The sequence below is a fragment of the Micropterus salmoides genome, unplaced genomic scaffold (assembly GCF_014851395.1).
Source record: "Micropterus salmoides isolate LMB-PRFRI ecotype aquatic unplaced genomic scaffold, ASM1485139v1 Ms_hic_scaffold_19, whole genome shotgun sequence".
Classification (NCBI taxonomy): Eukaryota; Metazoa; Chordata; class Actinopteri; order Centrarchiformes; family Centrarchidae; genus Micropterus; species Micropterus salmoides.
In genome coordinates, this window is record NW_024041039.1 from 1,258,853 (window position 1) to 1,280,340 (window position 21,488).

Consider the following 21,488-nt stretch of genomic DNA (forward strand, 5'->3'; position numbering starts at 1 on the left):
CTCAAAACCCACAAAGTTCAGTGGCGTGCAACTCAAACTTTATAGACCACCCCCCCCCCTGATTTCAGTCCATCCTAATTCCATGTGTGCAAATAAGTTCATTCATGCCTAATTGGATGACAGGGTGTGCAGACAATCTTATGTGTGATCCTAATAGCATGGTCATGTAGCGGACATTTTATTTAAATGTTAGTTTTTGGCCTTTTTGCCTTTAATTAGCAGGAACAGCTGCAGAGAGCCAGGACATGTGGGGAGAGAGGAGGATGGCATGCAGCAAATTATTGTCTTTCCTTCACTCACAGTAAAAAGTCACTGTAGGTACTGATGGAAGATGACCTAGGGCTTGCGTTGCATTTTGACCTGCACAGTATTAACGTGCCTTCAGTATCACGTGTTTCCACAGCTGACTCCACGCTGCGTTCCGCCGGAATGTAAACCTGCACTCGGACTGTTGACTCGAAGTCTGACGATTGAGGCTATATGATACCATCGGCATCGCCGATCACATCTCTCACCCCTCTGCTCGAGCTGTTTCTTGTGTGTGGGCCAAAAAATTAATAAAAAATTTGCCAAATGCGACAAAAATAACCTATTATCTACATCCGCTGCAGTAGCCTACACTGCGTAGTGCAGGAACAGGCACTTGAAGAAATTATTAATACAATTTTAATTCATATCTGAAGTGTGAATCCTCAAAGACAAATTCAAGTTGTGACAAACGCAGCACACACAGAGACAGCACTTATGATATTAAAGCTTTTTATTTGCTAATATAACATATGTGGATATGGATGATAATACATACAAGAAAGAGAAGTTAAACAGCTGTAAATATTAAATGGTGATTGTTTTTGGCTAAAGAGGGGGAAGTGAACGGACTCAGGTCATGGATCTAATGTCTCGGTTTGATCTGAGATACAGACTAAGAGTTTACTTTTGACATCTCTGCATACAGATGTGCAATACTGGTCAGCAGTTTCTAGTTTGTAATTAAATTTAAGTAGTGAAACACCTTAAATGTACCAAAGGAAACAGCAAACTGCTTCAGGTCTAAAATGAACAATTAATGAAGTTTTTTTCACTGTAGGATCATCTGATGACCACTGCTCCCTTTGGGACCATTCAAGGTTTTTCACTACTTAGATTTCAATACAAACTGTAAAACAGAGCTGCTCTAAAACCTTTGACCAGTACTATACTGAAATATTTCTCTCAGGGGTCTGTTCAAGGGCCCAAAACTCCACGCTCCACGGCCTCCTGAGGAAGTGCGCCGTTTACCGGCTCCGTCCCATTTTTCTGAGTTGTTTGTGACAGCGGGCTGATGTTCTGCGGCCCGTTAGTTTCAGGAGTGGACGTCTGAATTTAGCTCTGCCAACTCTTTGTAGGTGTTTAGTCAAACACCAGATTAAATTTAAAGTCACACAGAACTAAATACAAAAAATAAGATGTTCATAAACACAAACTGATCGAGGAAATTAACTAAAGAACTAAAGAAAACTTGTTCTGTTTTTACTGCCATTGACCGTCCTCCATCCCTCTGCAGTCAGAACATTTATTATGTCATCGTTTCTAACACATTAATAATCAAGAACAATAATCAAACAGTCTCAACATTACGTTTGTCCAACATGATTTCTAATGATCCTAACAGGTTAATAAGCAAACCATACAATGAAAACGCGAATTCTAGTTGTTAAACATTTCTAATTAATAAAAAGAAACAAACTCCAGTCAAACATTCTAACTCATAACACTCCTAATGGTTTCCTGTGCTCAAATATAAACTGACACTTTTATTAACTAAACAAATTCATGCAGAACACAGATTAAACTTTTGGAATAGTAACAGAATAAAATGCAGTAAGTCAAATCATTATTATTATTATTACTACATTATGTAATATCAATAACATTTTCATTTTTAAATATTTAGCTTTCACACTTTTAGTAACGTTGAAAAGAAAAGTAGGGCTGGGCAATAAAACAATAATAATTATCGCAATATCATTTTCCTCAATAACAAAATAATAAATGTTCAGTATATCGTCAAATATTTGGTTTAATTCATTTGAATCACGAACAAATTAGCACTTAATTTTTCTATAAAAATATTTATTTTGTTGAGGAAAAGGGACTAAAAAAAGATTTTACTTAATTTTACTCATGTATTTACTGAAAAACAGGTTTTATCATAATAGTTTTCTACTATTCTACCTCAGATTTGTTAAGTGATCTGCTGTTTGGCATCAAGTGTTATAGCCATAAAGAAGAATTTAACCTCATAATTAACCATCTATTTTCCTCAATTTTCACTTGGGAGCAAAAATCAGCCTTTAAACTAAAGAAATAATGATTTGACATTTATCGTGATAATTATCGATATCATATGATATGAAATCTTTTTATTGTGATAACATTTTTGGCCACGTCGCCCAGCCCTGTCTACAAGTTATTCCAAGCCAAAGATTATAAAGAGGAGCTGATTATATTTTATTGCCTGCCCTTATGTGTCACGTAGTTGTTTTTATTATTATTATTATTAATAAATCTCCCGGCTTCCACAGTGGAAGATCAATAACACGATCAGCATCAGCTCTGACAGTCTGATCTTATCCCAGGGCGTCACATATAGACGCGTGGTCGTGACCCGTTGGCGTCACTTTTTGGCTTCCTGGGTTCCCTTTAGCATGATTTTTGTACCTGCGCGGTCAAGTTACATCCCGTTACACTTTCAAAAACACTGGTAAACGTTGTGAAACGTTGCACTTTGGTGAGGTTTAAGAAAAGATCGTGGTGTGGCTTAAAATAATAACGTTAGTTACGTGATTTATGTTGCGTAACATCCCTAAAAGGAATCAATGTTGACGCTGGTCTCCACCTCCTTACTCTGACTTTCTGGTTATTTATAATACATCTACTTTTAGCGTTGAACAATGGAGCTAAAGGGCTTCCCCCAGTGATCTATGACGCGAAAGGGTGCCATGTGACGTGACAAAGCCATTTGACGCTCTGAGAATGAGAACGGCCAATCAGACGAACTGACAGAAAGTTCGTTTTTCATTTTCATTCCTGACCATGGATCATTTTTCTGGTCTCTGGATTGTTGATCCCACCGTTTCTGTACAGGCTGTGACCTCTGGCCATTGACCTCTTCTAACGGTTGCAGGCGTTGGACCTGAACCCTGATACACCAAACCAACCACTGGCTACTGGGCGCTGTCGGGCCGCGGTCGGTTGACCACCGTGGTTGTGTGGTTTAAGGTTTGAGAACATTTCATCTAATCTGAATCCTGTTTTAGCTTTTAACGTCCGGTTCAGGTTCTTTATTTGTACCCGTAGATACATTTGTCTTTGCAGCGTGCAAGTCCTCCTCACACTCGGAAAACATTTGCAAATAACGAAACTTAAGCTGAACTGATCAAATCTTAACATGTTACATTTAACTGGTTAGCTGGAGTTGAGGTGATGTGGGGAAGATGAAAAAGATTTAGCTGTTTTTCTTTTGTCCAGATGTTTCCCTGTGGACAGACGTCTCCACTAAAGCGAGCTGGTAACGCTGTGTGGACACAAGTCGAGTGTTTGGCGAGTCGTCCGTTGGTGGCGTCACATCTTTGAGGTCAGGCCGCTGAATCTGGACAGGAACAACCAGACTGTTGCCAGACTGAAGTTCTGGCCTCAGATTTACTTAGAAACTAGTTCTGCAGCCACATTCTTACAGTCTCACCACTGGGAACAAAGACCAGCAGTTTATTTTAATAACTGTTGACATGCACAGGGTCCGAGAGGATGGAAAATGTGAGCACACAACCGTTGAGCAGAATAAAACTGCTCAGAAGTGTGTGTCACTTTAGTCCTGCAACAAACTGCTGACTCACACATCACAATGTACTCTGGGTAAATATGCCCTGCTGGGTTGAGTGTGAGCGAGGAAGTGCTGAGAGGAAGTCTGTCAACAACTCTTTCTCAATGAATTTCACTTCACTTGCAACAAACCACAAAGACAAAAATAAATCCTTGAGTTCATAGTGTGAGATCGTTTTTAACACCAAAGACCTGAGACGAGTTAACGGACTCCGTAAAAACTGTCCTATGACTTCTTAGTGCAGCTACCACGGACCAGACTGACCACTGACAACATATACATATGAAAATATTTTGGGCACCTGAACAAGCTCTAAACCATTGTCTTAGAAAGACAGGTTGCATTTTTATAATATTATATTTAATATAAAACAATGGTGATTATTTTAAGATAATATTAATTATATTTAATCTTTTTTTCTTCATGACACATTAACGCGTTAGGATAGTGACATAAATTATTCCCTTTGTTGTTTAAGGTCTTCATTATTACTACAGACCTTAAACAACAAGCAGTTACGTTTAGACTGAATAAAGTAAAGTAATAGTTATTATCATCCACTGAGTCTATTTATTTATTATTGAAGCTCCACCACAGCAGCGTATGAAGCCGTCACGGCTGCAGATCCTCCTCTTCTGGGTCTGAAGACTTTCCAGAGGTACAAACCCCCGAAGGCAGCGGCTGCTAGAAAAAAGACGCCACAGAGGACACCAAGACCAATTTTCCAAGGTTCTGGACCCCCGAAGGTCGAGGTGGCGTTCGCTGAAAGGAGACAAAGACGAGAGGAAACGGGTAAAATCATGTTATTATTTCAAAAATGCCGAATGTCGAAGGCATCTTCTGAAACAGAGGGGGCAGCAAACACATCGTAACTGTTGTGCCGAGCAGCTAACTTAGCGGTTCCACTGAGTACGGGGGGGGAACCGGGCTCAGCAGCCTCCCAGTGAACACAGCCGGAGCTCCCCAGAGCTGAGCTTCACTTACTTTATATTAATTCATTTAGCTGACTTACAATTGCTATACATGTCAGAGGTCACACGCCTCTGGAGCAAATAAGGGTTAAGTGTCTTGCTCAGGGACACAATGAGTGGGAACAACAGTGGGAATTGAACCCAGGTCTCCCACACCAAAGGCAAGCATCTTATCTATGCGCCACCACCACCCACTTTTCCCTCCTTGTTAAACACGCTGCAGCCACAACTTCTCAGGAAACTTCAGATTTCTCAGAACAACCACGAGGTGGGTGCTTCAGTCTCCTGCCTGATATTTACCAGAAATGAACTGGGCACAAACTGGGTGTGGTCTTTGGATTCTCTCTTATTTAGGAGCACGTGAGCTCCGTGGTCAGCGTGGAGCCCTGTCAGCACGCTTCACTTGTTTTCCACAAATGCTAAATTGTTTTTGATTTGTAGGAACTAGCTGTTGGATAAGATCAGGGACCCCAGCAGTTAATAAAGTTTAATTCACTCTAAGATTCTAACAATCTGAAACCACAAGTGGCTGGAGAGTCCAAGAGACTGCTGCAGTTAACTGGAAGACAGAAAACGAGTCGACGTTCAGAGTCAGATGAGAAGAGATTTTTCTATCACGCTGTAGTTTTTATTATTTACAGTTTTTAGTCAAAGTCTGAGTCCAAATTTTGCACAAATGTTCAACAACACACGTCTTTATTATAAGAGCTCACGAGCCACAGAGACTGGAAACAGATTTAATCTTAAACATGATTTTTAATGTAAAATCTTAATGTGTAAAACATCATTAATCATCATCATTTAACTAATTTCATTGCTGAAACACAAATAAAAAGATTGTAAATGATCATGAGACACGTTTCAGTTTGCAGACGTTTTAGAGAACAGAGAACAAGAACACGTTTAGCAGCGTGGAAGGATAACGGGAAGCACACGTTGAGCAAGTTGAGGTTTTCATGCAGCATTCACCTCTGCACAGGAATGCCAGATGGCTCTAAATGAAGTAAGAACAGAAAAGAATCTAAAATTAGATTTTATTTTAAATTGAAATCAACTATTAACTAGTAAAACATCACGTTGATCTTCAAACATAAACAGGAGGCCAGGACTCTGCAAAGGTGAATGTTGTGTGCTATAGTTTGGTTCAATGACACTTGTATGTAAATTGATAAAATCCTAGTTTTTTTAATATGACGTGCTTTATAAGTAAAACCCAGATGTACAGATCCAGGAAGTGCAAGAGTTTTCAGAGTGAACGTGTCTGGACACGTTCCAGGTCCGAGTGGAAGGAATAAGGAGTCATGAACGTGCAGCGAGACTCTTGTCGCCTTCTTCCTGTTCAGTTGTGAATAATTTATGATTTTTGGGGGGGGGTAGACCAAACAGGCTGTTTTTACCCAGTTACAGCCCTCAGTGTAGATCACGTCTTCATGGCAGCCTTTTAGGATGATGCACTGGTTGGTCCGACTGTGGACCAGGTTTTGATCAAAGGTAGAGTTCCAAGTGACAATCACGTCATGCTGGAAAATAAACAGGGACTCATTAGGAGTCAGATGAACAAATAAAGCATTTCTGTAACACAGGGAAGTTAAAGTTTTATCCCTGAGAAAACAATCATTCCTTTTTTTGTCTTTTACACAAACAGACCAGGAATTTGAGCTTTCGTGTAAACTGTAGTTTTCTTTCAATTTCAGTGTCACAAATGAGTCAGAAAGTGACTGAAACTATCACTTCTACTCATCTGAGCTCAGATTGTGGCTTTCGCTGACTAATGTGTGTTTCTAAGAAAAATAAATTAAGTTCTTTCCTCAGATACAGACTGTGTGCAAAGTGACTGTTCATACCCTTCATTACTTTGCCTGAACCTAACAGGTTTACCAGCTTGTAGGGAGCACACAAAACAGACAACAGAAGTGTTTCATTGTGGCCTGTTTTCACGTTAATCATGAAGCTAACGTAAATTAGCGTTAAACAGCTGATTTGTCCTCCTCTGAGAACAGAGGAAGAAGCTGTGATGCCTCTCAGTCGAGTTGGAGTAAGAATTTATGATCTCCTAATCAGTGATCATCTTAAAACACAAAAACATCCTGCAGTCTGATCTCAGCGCTGGATCTTATTAGAGAGAGAGGACTTACCGTCAGCTGGATGAGCCTTTTTAACATGAAACTATATATCTGTGAGGTGTTTTTAAAGGTGTACACTTCAGGAGGAACCAGTGGGCTCCGAGCTGAGAGCCACAGACAGGAAGTACTTACTGAACAGCCTGTGCTGCCTGTCTGTGGCTCTGAGCGCACTGGTTCCTCCTTCACTTAGTGTGATGGTGTAACCACGTGTGGTGGCGTGGTTACTCAGAGTATCTGTGTTTCCTGTGGGTTCATGGTTACTGAACGTGTCTAGAGAGAGAGTTGACCTCAAAGGGTGTTGAAGTGAATAAACTAAAGCGAGCTTTCCCTGCAGCTCCCACGACACCAACTGTACGCCTGCCTGGACTGACGCCCTCTAAATGGCGGCTCTGGTTTCCCGCCGAGTGACATGAACACATCAGGAACACACACACCAAAAGCTCTGTGAAGTTAACTCACCATCCTGCAGGGATCCTGCTCCTGAAATACTGACAACACGATGCGCTCTTCCAATCCCTGCTAACTTTAAATATCCACATCTGCTGTTTCTTAGAAACTGACATCTCGGTCCTGCTAGCTACCAGAAAATGGAGCCGGGATAAAGAGACTGTCTGCTGCAGACTGCCAGAGTTCAGGATGTAGGAGGGAGTCTGTTAGCACAGAGTCAGGGAGCTACGCTGCAACTTCAGCCCCCTCTGTTATGCATGTATTTGCTGATATTTAAATTAACACTATGAGAAGCAGCTGAATCAGCTGTTAGCAGTTAGCAGCTCACTGGATTCCTGTGATGCTGAAGGAAACTTTCTCAGGAAGTTCTGCAGAGTTAAAGAGCGAGTCTTTAAGCAGCTTTCTGGACGTTTATTTACAGGAATTCTAGTTTTACAAAGTGTAAGTCACACTGGATCTGAAATGCGTGTCTCATCTTTTATAACCACACCGAGCTTCCTTGTCTTGATCCGACTGCATCATCAGGACTTCAGATTCACTCGCACACAATAACAAAGAAGAGGATGTAATCAGACTACACGTGTAAACGCTGATTTGATACAGATGACAAATGGAAATCCTCAAATGTCCCAGCACCTTGAGACAAAGTACAGCAGCTTTTTCTCGTGTTGTCTCTGTACTCCAGAACACTGGGCTCAAACTTTAACAACAAGGATCAAAGTATCAACTCTAATAGAACTTTTTAAGCTTTAAGCTTTTTACTTATTCGTGGTCACCCTGCTTTATTTATTGTCATCGCTGTGTTTTCTCTGGGATCCACTGCTCTCACATCTGAAACCACATCTTAATTCCCTCACTCAGCCACTCAAAGGCTGTGGTTTGTTTAACCAGCAGCTGGCCGGGTGCCGACATGACGGCTGAGCTGTGGATTTGGATAAATCTGCCTTTTCCAGGAAGCTCATACAGATGGACATGAAGACGTTTTACCTGCTTCACCGTGTACTCGGGCTCCTTATTTAGACTCGTGCGGTAAACATGTAACACACCTCCATTGACAAAGTCCCACATCACGCAACTAACCGTGAGGATTTAGGCTCCCGGGTTCTGTGAAGGAGTCCCAGACAGACTAAACTCATCAGAAAGCATCTTCGTGTGCAGACTGAGTCCGCATCAGGGTGTCAGGGTGACCAGCTGAGAGCAGGGGGCTTCAGGACAGGGCGTGGCCTCCAGTTCATTCAGCGCCAACTAAAGTCAAAACTCAGCGCTAAGAGGAATTCTTTTTGTTCCTGAAGTCACTGAGACAAACACACAGTGACTGTGTTGGATGGAACAGTGTGATAATCATCTTCATCTGTTCCATACAATTTATTTTATTTTATTAGTTCATCAGTGCCCGTCACATCTGCCTGTGTCAGACCTCTCCTTCTCCGTGGCTTCCTGCAGCTGCACTTACTACTATAGAAATACAACAAAATAATAATAAAATGAAAGTAGTAAATCAGTCTTATAGAAAAAACTATTAATGGAAGAGTCTGAGCTCTTTCAGTGAGGTAACAGTAATAATATTTTATAGTATCACTATAATGTTTCTTTCAGATGCACTATAGAAAGTTACTATAGTACTACTAAACATTTACTACTATAGGCCTAGACTGCCGGGGGATTTCCCATGATGCACTGAGCTCCTCTCTCCTCTACTTTCTCTCCCTCTGTATGCAACCTTATCCCATTATTGCATGTTACTAACACAACTTCTCCCCTTTCTGGTAGTCTTGTGCCTTCTCGTCCCTCTCCTCTCTCCTCCTATCACTTCCTGCAGGTGTTTCTAACAAATTTGAAATTAAAAAAATAAAGGAACAGTTACTAAAATAACAAACAATGAAAATATCTATCTAGTCTGAGTTTCCACTGTTTGTCCTCATTTCGTGGTATAAGGAGATATATTTTCCTGCAATGATTTGGCACTCTGGCAGAGGCCCCCACCCTGACCCTGGTTCTGCTCCAGGTTTTTCCTTGTCTCTGTCACCCACTGCTGCTCTCTGCGGGAACTGTTGGGTTTCTGTAAATAACAGAGAGTGTAGACCTGCTCTTTTATGAAAGCCTGGGAGGTAGCCTATGGGCTAACTGTTGTTTGGAGTTGATAACAGTGGTTAAAAAGCTGCTGTACTGACCCGTCGATCGATCGACCCGTCGATTGATTGATATGAACCTGTGGTAGGTCTCCCAGCGTGATGAACATCTGGTTGGTGCTGTAAAGTTTCTCTCCGTCCTTCATCCATACGATGGATGGTCACTGCCTGAACCGCACAGCCCAGCCTCGCCGCGTTCCCCTGAGACACCGTCTGATTGACCGGACGCTTCGTAAACAACACACCTGCATGAAGGGAGAGAGACCGAGAGATGAGGAAGACAATCACACACAGTAGGTTTGAACTGAATTTCCAGGCGGTGAAAATAAACCGTGACCTGTTGCTGCTGTGAGAACACGAGCTCATTGGCTGATGGAGACAATTCTCCCGTCGCTGCCAACACTAAATCCTATTAAGGCGAAGGCATGACCCACCTTCCTCTGCCTCTGATTGGCTCAGTCTGCCTGAGATGTTTCTCACGTGCCCTCACTGGAAGAACGGGACGTTTCAGCTCTCCGCTTTTCAGCGGCAGCCTCTGTCTCTGAGTGAACCCTTAAACCTGCGTCCTCTCTAACAGCCAGCAGGGGGCACGACTTAAACCTGCGTCCTCTCTAGCAGCCAGCAGGGGGCACGATTTAAACCTGCGTCCTCTCTAGCAGCCAGCAGGGGGCACGATTTAAACCTGCGTCCTCTCTAGCAGCCAGCAGGGGGCACGACTTAAACCTGCGTCCTCTCTAGCAGCCAGCAGGGGGCACGATTTAAACCTGCGTCCTCTCTAGCAGCCAGCAGGGGGCACGATTTAAACCTGCGTCCTCTCTAGCAGCCAGCAGGGGGCGCCTTAAACCTGCGTCCTCTCTAGCAGCCAGCAGGGGGCGCCTTAAACCTGCGTCCTCTCTAGCAGCCAGGGGGGCACGACTTAAACCTGCGTCCTCTCTAGCAGCCAGCAGGGGGCGACTTAAACCTGCGTCCTCTCTAGCAGCCAGCAGGGGGCGCCTTAAACCTGCGTCCTCTCTAGCAGCCAGCAGGGGGCGCCTTAAACCTGCGTCCTCTCTAGCAGCCAGGGGGCACGATTTAAACCTGCGTCCTCTCTAGCAGCCAGCAGGGGGCGACTTAAACCTGCGTCCTCTCTAGCAGCCAGGGGAGCACGACTTAAACCTGCGTCCTCTCTAGCAGCCAGCAGGGGGCGACTTAAACCTGCGTCCTCTCTAGCAGCCAGCAGGGGGCACGATTTAAACCTGCGTCCTCTCTAGCAGCCAGCAGGGGGCGACTTAAACCTGCGTCCTCTCTAGCAGCCAGGGGGCACGACTTAAACCTGCGTCCTCTCTAGCAGCCAGCAGGGGGCGACTTAAACCTGCGTCCTCTCTAGCAGCCAGCAGGGGGCACGATTTAAACCTGCGTCCTCTCTAGCAGCCAGCAGGGGGCGCCTTAAACCTGCGTCCTCTCTAGCAGCCAGCAAGGGGCGCCTTAAACCTGCGTCCTCTCTAGCAGCCAGCAGGGGCACGACTTAAACCTGCGTCCTCTCTAGCAGCCAGCAGGGGGCGACTTAAACCTGCGTCCTCTCTAGCAGCCAGCAGGGGGCGCCTTAAACCTGCGTCCTCTCTAGCAGCCAGCAGGGGGCGCCTTAAACCTGCGTCCTCTCTAGCAGCCAGCAGGGGGCACGACTTAAACCTGCGTCCTCTCTAGCAGCCAGCAGGGGGCGACTTAAACCTGCGTCCTCTCTAGCAGCCAGCAGGGGGCACGACTTAAACCTGCGTCCTCTCTAGCAGCCAGCAGGGGGCGCCTTAAACCTGCGTCCTCTCTAGCAGCCAGCAGGGGGCGCCTTAAACCTGCGTCCTCTCTAGCAGCCAGCAGTGGGCGACTTAAACCTGCGTCCTCTCTAGCAGCCAGCAGGGGCGACTTAAACCTGCGTCCTCTCTAGCAGCCAGCAGGGGGCGCCTTAAACCTGCGTCCTCTCTAGCAGCCAGCAGGGGCGACTTAAACCTGCGTCCTCTCTTGAAGCCAGCAGTGGGCGACTTAAACCTGCGTCCTCTCTTGAAGCCAGCAGTGGGCGACTTAAACCTGCGTCCTCTCTAGCAGCCAGCAGGGGGCGCCTTAAACCTGCGTTCTCTCTAGCAGCCAGCAAGGGGCGCCTTAAACCTGCGTCCTTTCTAGCAGCCAGCAGGGGGCGCCTTAAACCTGCGTCCTCTCTTGAAGCCAGCAGTGGGCGACTTAAACCTGCGTCCTCTCTAGCGGCCAGCAGGGGGCGACTTAAACCTGCGTTCTCTCTAGCAGCCAGCAGGGGGCGACTTAAACCTGCGTCCTCTCTAACAGCCAGCAGGGGGCGACTTAAACCTGCGTCCTCTCTAGCAGCCAGCAGGGGGCGCCTTAAACCTGCGTCCTCTCTAGCATAAATTTCATATATATTTACCACAAGTGATAAAGTGGAAAACCAAAGACTATAACACAACCAGCATGACTGGTGCATCTGTTTATCGAGGACGTCCACAAATGTTGCATAAAAAATGAATAAAACAAAAGAAAACACCACAATATAATAAAATAAGATTTAAATTGTTGTTTTATGCTTCTTAATAGAAACAAAACTTTGGACTAACATTAATAACATTATTTTTAAAGATTATATGATTCTGTTAACATTAAACAGCTGAAATTAATAACATGTATTTTTTTCTTAAATAATTGTACTCATTTGTCCAATAACCTGCTGCTTCTGCTGCCCTTCTCTCCTGGTCCGACCTTTTATTATTTACTCAGTCCAGTAAATATTGTGAGCATCTTCAATTGAATTGAAGCAGAAACACACAGCTCTGTTTCATGTGACTGCACTGTTGTTTTTGAGTGTTTAAGTATGTGTCAGCATTTGGTCATAATATGATTCTCTTTATAGCACAAAACACTATAATATTAAAGTAACTGCAACAATATTTCTGTTCACGATGGCATAAAAATATAACACCAGCCCCTGTTGGCCTACACTGATTTGCTTATTTTAGATGAACACGTTTTGATAGCGGTAGCTATTTTGACTGCAGACACATGCCAAGACCCATCCGTTCAGACTGCTTTCAGTGCTCTGCATGATGCAAATCAGTCACTGCTCCCAGCTCATTTTCTAACTGTGCAATCCACACAGTGGGTAAAGTAATAGTCACCTGTTCTGCCTTCATGTGCAGCTTTTAATGTGTTGGTAAACGTGCTTTGTGTGTATTGGTTTTTCCTTCACATGTAAAAAAGCTACTGTATATCAGAGGCCTGTGGTGTAATCACGGATTTTCCTTTATGTATTTTTCCCCCCTCATTATTGTTTTGCCGGGTAGGTTTGAAAAGGAGAATGGGAAGTGACGTTTGGGAGGAACTCTGGAGTCAACAGGTGGAGCGGTCGGCGTGTAGTGGGCTCTGTGTAATGTTTGCCAGACGAACTCAACAAAGGAACTCGTTTTGGTGGATTACATGTTGGGATTTATCTGGATTACTGCATCATCCCATCGGCTAAACAGACTGTGGACTGCGGCTCGCCGAGCTTCACCTGCATCTAGTTCAATCCGGACAATTGAAGTTGTTTGAATGAACAGCGGATCTGCTGGGACATTGTGGATTTGTACATTGTGTGGTGGATAATGGTGAAAAGGTTTGCAATGTTTGTTTGATGTGTCGGAGCGCGAATATCTGTCCTGCCCGACGTGGTATAAACCTCATATCTCTAAATACACGTTGTTAAACCCATTAGATGGACTTTTTTTGGTTAATGTGCAATTGTTAAGTGCATACAGGTGCAGTTTGGTTGCTTATCTGGTTTATGTAGGGTTGTTTAACGAAAGAAGGAAGTTATCAGATCCGCCTGTTACCTATATTTTGCCTGATGAACTTTCCTCTTGCTGTTTTAGTGTAAGGTGAATTGTTAGACTTTTACAGTACTATTTACTACCAGTGAAGTGGTGTGTCTTTTGTAAAAGTGGATATTTAGGATATTTACAGAATAATTGATACAAGTATACAGATTTTATTGCACGTGGGTTCATTTTTACAGATTTTATAGTTTTGTATTCCTCTAGCTATAGTCCAGTTCCCACAGTTGTCAGTTTTCATATTCAATTCAGCTGAATGCACTAAATTAAGGGAAATTCTAGTGTGTTGTTTTCTTTTTGGGAGAAAGACAGGAAGTGGTGGCTTAAGCTCTATTTTGACAGAATAAACCAATTTTGCATGTAAAGATGAATTAATAGTTTTCACGTTACAATGTTGACTAATTAATTAAATAGAATCAAAATTGATTCTACTTGAAGTCACGAATGATTTGTGTTTCCTGTCCTGAGAGTGGAGCCTGCCCCGGAAGCGACTCCACTGTGGAGGTCTGCAGCTAGATCCCTCTCAGCCCATCTGCCCCCTGTCCAGAAAGTTATTTATTGTATGTCTACTTCTTATTTCATGGGCTATTTGGAATTAAAGCTTAATGTATTTTAATAGAAGCATTCAGTTTTAAAAAATGCATACTGTTCCTGAAGTCAATGAATAATTGTTTTAAATATTTGTGAAATTAATTTTGACTAAAATAATCTGGATTATGATTTTTGACATAATCGAGCAGCCCCACTTTACACAGAGAAATGAGAACAATACAAGCAACAATATTGCATTAAGCAGTTTATTGATTGTATTCACTTGACAAAAGCAGAAAGAAGAAAATGATGATCAAACAAACCCTGAACAAGTCACGGTTCGAAGAGAAAGTGTAGCTGTTCTATCTAATCGAATTAATTCAGATGTGACAAAAGCTTAAAGGCTACCCAGTTTTACTTCCTGCCAAAGCTGCACAGTTCAGATTGTTCTTAGGCCCTAAACTTTCCACGACATAGACAACTTCACAATCTTCCAGACCTTTAATTTGACCCTTAGAATTAGTTATCCTGAACATCTCATAGGGGGGGATGAGCACTTCTTCCTCTTTAGGAAAATACGAATAGTGTTTCAAAAAAGCGCCAAAACAGGTCTTAATTTTAAAGCAGGTCTTTTACCGAAGGTTTTCAAGTCTTTTCTTTTAGAGCTGGAGGTAAAGGACCCAAACCGAAATATTTGGTTGACTTTACCAATAAACTTAACATTGGTTCGTCTGTAAGTAATGCGACAGTGGACATTGCAATTCAAGACCTTTATAGCAGATGTAAGCAGGAAATGTAAAGAGTGGAACTTAAATGAGGAGCTAATCTGGCTCCTTCCTGTCCGGACGGCATCATTAAACTGCTGGTACACGTCATTATCTGTATATAAACAAATTGCTAGCATATGATCTTTGGTTAGAAGCATTTCTTCTCTGTTTGCTAGTTTTTTTTTACTGCATTCTTCTGCCTTCGTCCAGGCTGCTGAAAATGTGCTCATTTCTTTCTTTAGGTATTTGGTCTTGACTCTGTTTTCCATTTCTTTTTCGCAGCCGTGGTACATGTCGTCAACTGATGTGTCAACCATGCTCAATAGGATGTCCTAGCACAACAAAGAAAAGATGGAGAAAGGTCATTAAATAGGCAATTAAAACTGTTCTTTATTATTTAGTGTCTGCATAAAAACCTGGCCTTGATGAGAGCAGGTTTTTCATTACGCATGTTTTCAAGTAACACTGCAGCTAAAATATTAGAGCCAACACTTGTCACTGTAATTAACAGCAGACCGGTATACCCATGCAACAAATTCTATATGTAATATGCAGGTTCTGTGCTCGTAACTGGTGGACCACATGTAGTGGATCTATCACAACAGAATAAACACTTTAATGTTGTTTATGCTCATGTGCTCAATTTCTAAATGAAGAACATTTATTGCTAAACTTTATCTGATGATGTGTTTTTGCTTGAAAATTATGTGTGAGCAGCTTCTTCAAAGTATTTCTGTAAGCACCCATTTTATTATTTGGGACATTTTTGGGATGTCCATCGATTTTCACATACTCCACTCACCGTGGAGACCACAGGCAGCATCCAGCAAAGGAGCAAACACAGTGGAGCAAAAACCGCCATGTTTCTATTGATCGCTGCTGTCCGAGAAACTGAAACACCTGAATCAAAGCACATACACAAAACCAAAACAACAATGAACAGCGTCACACTGTGTACTAGTGACACACAAATTAAAACTTTGGCATGATAAATCACTGCATGAAAAGTGGGATTTTTGTCCCTGTAAACTACCTTGAATCCCACTAATCTCCGGCAGTTGTCGGTCGTTTTTGGCGCTGCACGTTCGCGTTCGTCCCGACTCTACTTACCATCTGAAAAGCAGCAGCAGTGGCAGCAGCCCGACCTAGCTTCTCAGTCATTAGGTGAAACAAATGACATCATCAATCAGTGTTCATCTCACATCTCCACGCCGGTGAAGAAAGATCAGAGATGGCTGGGAACTTAAGAAGGCCATATTCCCGCGCCAGGTTCTTGTCAGTTTTCACAGAGGAGCAACAGAAAGCATCCTGACTGGAAACATCACTAACATGGGACCGGAGGGCAATCTGCTCCGTAGATCATTGGTGCCCATCTCATCTTTGAGTCAGAGTTTAAAAGTGTCACGGCCTGCAGATGTATTATTGACCAACAATGAATCTAATCCAATAAATCTTACCCGCTTCCCTCTCGATCGACGTCGGGCAGAACTCGCACTAGCAGCAAGATCTGGTTTACTGTACCGGACGTTCCTGCCTGAGGGGGAAAAATGTGTGCTATAAATAAATAGCGTAGCCACTGTACAAAAACATAAAATAAAACACCACGGTAAAGTTTGATACTTCCACACAATGGCATCAGGATCCACAACGTGTAAATCCGGAGACCAAAAAGGACGTGACCACCTCGTTATCAGGCGAGCAGTCTGTGAAAACAAAAGTACAGTCAAATAACAAGCAAAATAACTTTTTAGTTTTATACAGTACAATGCATTCCTATTCTGTAAATCTTACCCTTGCTCAGCATCATGGCGCTTGCAATTTCCCTCAGAGTTGTGCAGGAGACGGGCCGCTTCCTGTGAAATAAGGCAAGACAAAAGTCACTTTTGTGAACAAACCTGCTTTTAGCTTATTAGTGACCAAGTCTTACCACAATTTTTGGTTAGTTTTCCCGTCTTTTCTTCTTGTTCTTCCACACTGGAGCAGTTGTTGGATTTAAGAACAGCCATCTCTCCTCCCTGGCCACATTGTGCCTGAGTTTAAAATCAGCGTTATGTAAAACAAGACTCATCAACTTACTTTAATTCCAGTGCGCAGCCTGCCCTCCAACACACACACCTGGAACTCAACTCGTATATCTTCCCTCTAAATTAAACAGAAAATGCAATTAGAAAAATAAATCTATGAAATTAAACATTAACTTAGATAAGCAAATAAATTAAAATTCACATACAGGGCAACATGTTTCATTACTTTGTTACACAAAAATAGAAATTCACAGTTCAGTTCTTGTATTTTGATGCACTAAAATCTTCTTAGAAAGCATCTGTAATTCCTTGTAGCAACCACGGCTAAATATAGCAGCTCATCCACAGTGAACCGAGAAGATAACATTTACACACAGAAACATCTCCATAGCTGTAGTTTTAACAGACACACAGACTCTTAACCCCTCGTTGCTGCAGAGGCGTGCGACCTCTGATATGTATAGCAATTGTAAGTCGCTTTGGATAAAAGCGTCAGCTAAATGAATAAATGTAATAATTTCATATAGTAGCATAATATTTGACCACTAGTTGATTAATATATCCAGTTACAGCAGTTTCATTTCTGTGGGTTGTTTTTTTAAATGTAATCCATCTCTACAATTGGTCTTTAATTTGGTAATGCTGAGTATTAACTTGTCAATAATCATATTATCACATATAGTGTTCAACATTGTAAAGTTAGTTGGAACACTTTTTTTTAACGTCCCGCCCCATCCAGGTTATCATTAGTCGGTTGACGTGAGGAGAGACTGACAAGTTGTTCGTATAATGGCGTATAACGTATAATGGCCAGCGAGCCAAAGCCAAACCTCCCTGATCTTCTCCCAGTTGTCTTCTGTCTTACTGCTTCAGCTGCTGCCGACGTCTCTCCGTCTCTGTCACAGAGCGACCGCCGTTTCTCTCGGTGCTCCGGTGGCGCGTCTGACTATGTTTTGAACAATTAGCGGCGGGGCGGGGAGGGGGGGTTACGTTAGGTTGTTGTCTTAAACGTTACTTGCATACAGCTCATGAATAATTTTTCTCATTGCAATTGTGCAGCCCTGGTGAACTGATTAACTTCCGTTAGCGAACTCAAATCACAGGTCGGATAATACGTCCAACAGAAGACACTTTGGTCACATTCAAGTTACACTTAATAACTTTATTAAACTTTATGTATGGAGCCGCAACTTACCTCGTGCACGCAGTAAATGACCAGACATTGTAAGGGACCTACGTCATCACGCTGACCACGTCGCCCCCCCCACAATTTAACTCGCCTTCAATCCCAGACAAATTAAGCAAAAACAGCATTTATACATTCAAAAGCTTGCTGGGTTGAGGAAGGGTAAAATAAACTCTTACTTTTTTAGTCTGGAGGTCTCCTTCTTTTTCTTCTTCTGCTTCTTCTTCTTGACTATTATTAGCTAGCTAGATTGGCAAACAACGAATTGTGCACTATTGCCACCGACTGGTAAGGAGTGTGGATCCAAGGATCAGTCCTTATTTTATTCATACATACATAACTGGTTGAGAGGGTATGATGCTTAAACACAGGAAAGCACCGTTGGGCAAGTAAGAGTTTGCAGCAGTGAGGTAATACTTTACTCTACTTTACTTTACTGAGATTTCTTACTCTTGATGTAGCACTTTGCACTTTGCACTTTACTGAGCATTCTACTAGAATCTGAAGGCCGGCTGAGCGAGATCAAACAACCGGGTGTGTGTCCCACCCGCTGAAGCCTATCACTGAAGCGTCAGCGTCAGCATCGGCTCCTTGTGTTTAGACTTGGGTCTGCCAAATGACTGGATGTAAAATGTAAATGCTCAGTCTTCGTTATTAATTAGTTAATTATTAAACCAAAGTGTCCTTTTATCATTCTGAGGTTTTGAACCAGTGTAACATAACATACTCTGTTTCTTCTTGCTGTTTAGTCCAGTGTGTCCAAGTCTCTGCTGTTCCATCCTGCACGTCACATTTCTCCAACTATCCTCTGCACTCTGTAAAAACACCACCAATTACTTTGCCACCTTTCATTCTCTGTTTAGTAACGCTCTCGATTTCTGTTTTACTGAAGCCAAGACACAAAGAGATAAAAAGGTGGCTTACCTAATCTGTCTTTGCATAGCTCACAGCATTTTCATTTACATGTGAAAGCCTCCCCTAGACCTAGGGGACGGGGGGTCATGGGGGCAACACTGACAAACAAAATCCACGTCAATTACCGGCAATTCCTGACAATTTCCAGTGCTGGCCAAAACTTCCCGTAAGTAGCCGTTTACCTGAACTTAGACGACAATTTAACGTGCCATTAACTGCCAAAACGCCCACTTTTCATGCAGTGAATGCCGAAATAATTTCATTAAATTTGTATCAAGTGAAATTGAAAGCTCAACTCACCAGTTTTGAGGATGAGAAGATGTTCCGCACTAAGTGAACCCCTCAGGTCAAAGGTTTTTATCAGGCGACCGGTCCTAAGCATGTGTTCAGGACTAGATACCTTGCTTTCATGGCCAGAAGGGTCACGTCCTCGTACACGCGCACAATTTGCACATTCAAAGCATGTGGGCTGACTGCAACACACTTATTCACGAGGCTGCATGCACACATCTGAGTTGGGGTTTATCTGATTAGTCATGGAACCGTTTAGTCAGAGCCCAAAGAACAGACTAGAAACCAAAACCAAGTAACAGAATCACCAATGCACAAGTGAGCAGTGATAAATCAGACATACATACTGACTTACAGAATTCTGAAAGTCATTTCAGTACATTACTATTATTCCAAATGCTCACAGCATGAAGCAGGAGGAAAAGAACACAGTAGCCCAATTCCAGATCTGCGTAGTGTGTGGTAGTAATATTATCTCAATAAAAATGTTTCAGTGTCTGGAATCAAAGTCCCAGTTCCAAATTAAAACATTGAACTTTACAACTACATAATATTTATTTTAATAAACTGGGCCACCCGGGGGTTTTTGCATGAATTATGGTCCAGAACCCCCCCCCACAGCTCTGAGCTGCGGGAGTCACTGTTTTTTTTTTCTCATTTGACAATTTTTATTTATACTTTTAAAAATATATAAAAACAGACAAAGGAACAGTTTCTCCAAAATTATTTTATATTCTAACTGGATTTTGATAATTTAACTGGATCTCTCACGCTAAATTTAAGTTCAGATCAGCAATACGCCTGGAAAGTTTAATTCATAGTAGGTTGGAATATATTAGCTACTAGCACATAGAGCATTTCAGTTACTCTAAGTGTGAAGAGTAACCACGTTCACCACGTGAATTATGTCACAGTCAAATTAAAGCACTTATCAACACAATCAGCCATAATAACAATCTGAGTGAAAATGAAAGTGACTGAACTATCTGGTCACTGGAATAAGTGACCAGATGCAAAACAGTGGGAAACTGAGCCGATGAAAATCTGCTCAATTTGTATTTTATTGTTTTGCAGCATGCAAATATGATTCTGATCAGCATATTCCACAACGACACTTTCTCTGAGTGAAAGAACAGTAAGGAAAGACCAGTTCAAAGGAACTAAGCCCACACTTTGACCTCTCCAGCAAAGCACTGGCCTCCGGCAACGGAACGTTTTCTTATGTCCAGCACTCGCTTATTTAAATGATTGCAAACAATTAGAATTTTCCAAAAAGTATCAAAGAACAGTTTAATAAAATGTGGGAGCTGCTATCATTCTTCCTTTTCTGACACTTGATGACAGGAGCATGTGGCGTGAAAAGGAGGTGAGATTATTTGCTTTAGTAATCTTATTTAAAATGACATGAACTGAATATAGATGTTGGTGTGTGTGAAGGTGTAGAGAAGCCTTTCGTCAGGTTTTATGGAGTTTTCTTTTTAATCTGCATGTTCAGAAATTCAGATGTTCTTTTTGTTGCCTCGGGGGAACAAGGTGCTTCTTTTCAAAGTGTTTTTGCAGACAATGTGTTTGGAAATGATCACATATTATCACATGTATTAGTTCACAGTATAAGCTCTAAATAAAGTTATATTCTATTTTTTATTCAATTGTACTTCTTTGAACACATTTTCACAGACAAATGGACATCAGACTGTTCTATGGAAGTCAAAAGCAGGATCTCAGATCCCATCTGACAGTGAGGAGGAGAGGACTGGAAGAAAAGGTTTGAGCAGAAGTGAAAAAATAAGCCTTGAATATCTTTCTGTTTCCATCATTAATAAATCATTTAAGCGGATCTGTTGATTGTGGTAGTGAAAGAATAGAATGAAATACAGCCTAGGCTGAAAGGAGACCGATTATTCTGCTTTTCCAGTCCTAGATTGTAGCTCTGTGACTCCTGTATGGCAGCTTTGCATGATTCAAAGTTCAGGCCTTCATGCAGCCTCTGTCTGTGGATGTGTCACAGTGGGGAGTTGCCCTGAGATGAGATCTACCAGCAGCAGCAGGAGGAGGAAAGACTGAAGGAGTTCACACCTTCTAAACTCAGGAATATGATTATTTTACTGACATATTAGTGACTTTGTTGTTGGAAAACCTGTTGCTGCTCTAAAAACTAAGTTTAGTTTTAATAAATTAAATTATTTTTGAAAATAATACACTTTTTAAAAGGCAATTTTTTTCAGTAATGAAAATGATGAGAGTATCGATAAAGAGCTGAACCAATAAGGTGTATTAATAAGAGTATATCAATAAAATTATACCCATCCCAACCAACGAACAACCTTCTGGTTTACGGACTGAAGCCAGGCCAGAAATGCCTAAAATCACAATTCATGGTCAAAGGTTGAAGCTTAG

At 42.2% G+C, this 21,488-nt stretch overlaps 1 pseudogene; it reads right to left on the reverse strand.

The window, feature by feature from the left end:
- Positions 1 to 14,160: 14,160 nt before the first annotated feature.
- On the reverse strand, positions 14,161 to 19,186 carry LOC119910915 (annotated as a pseudogene).
- Between the last annotated feature and the right edge of the window lie 2,302 nt (positions 19,187 to 21,488).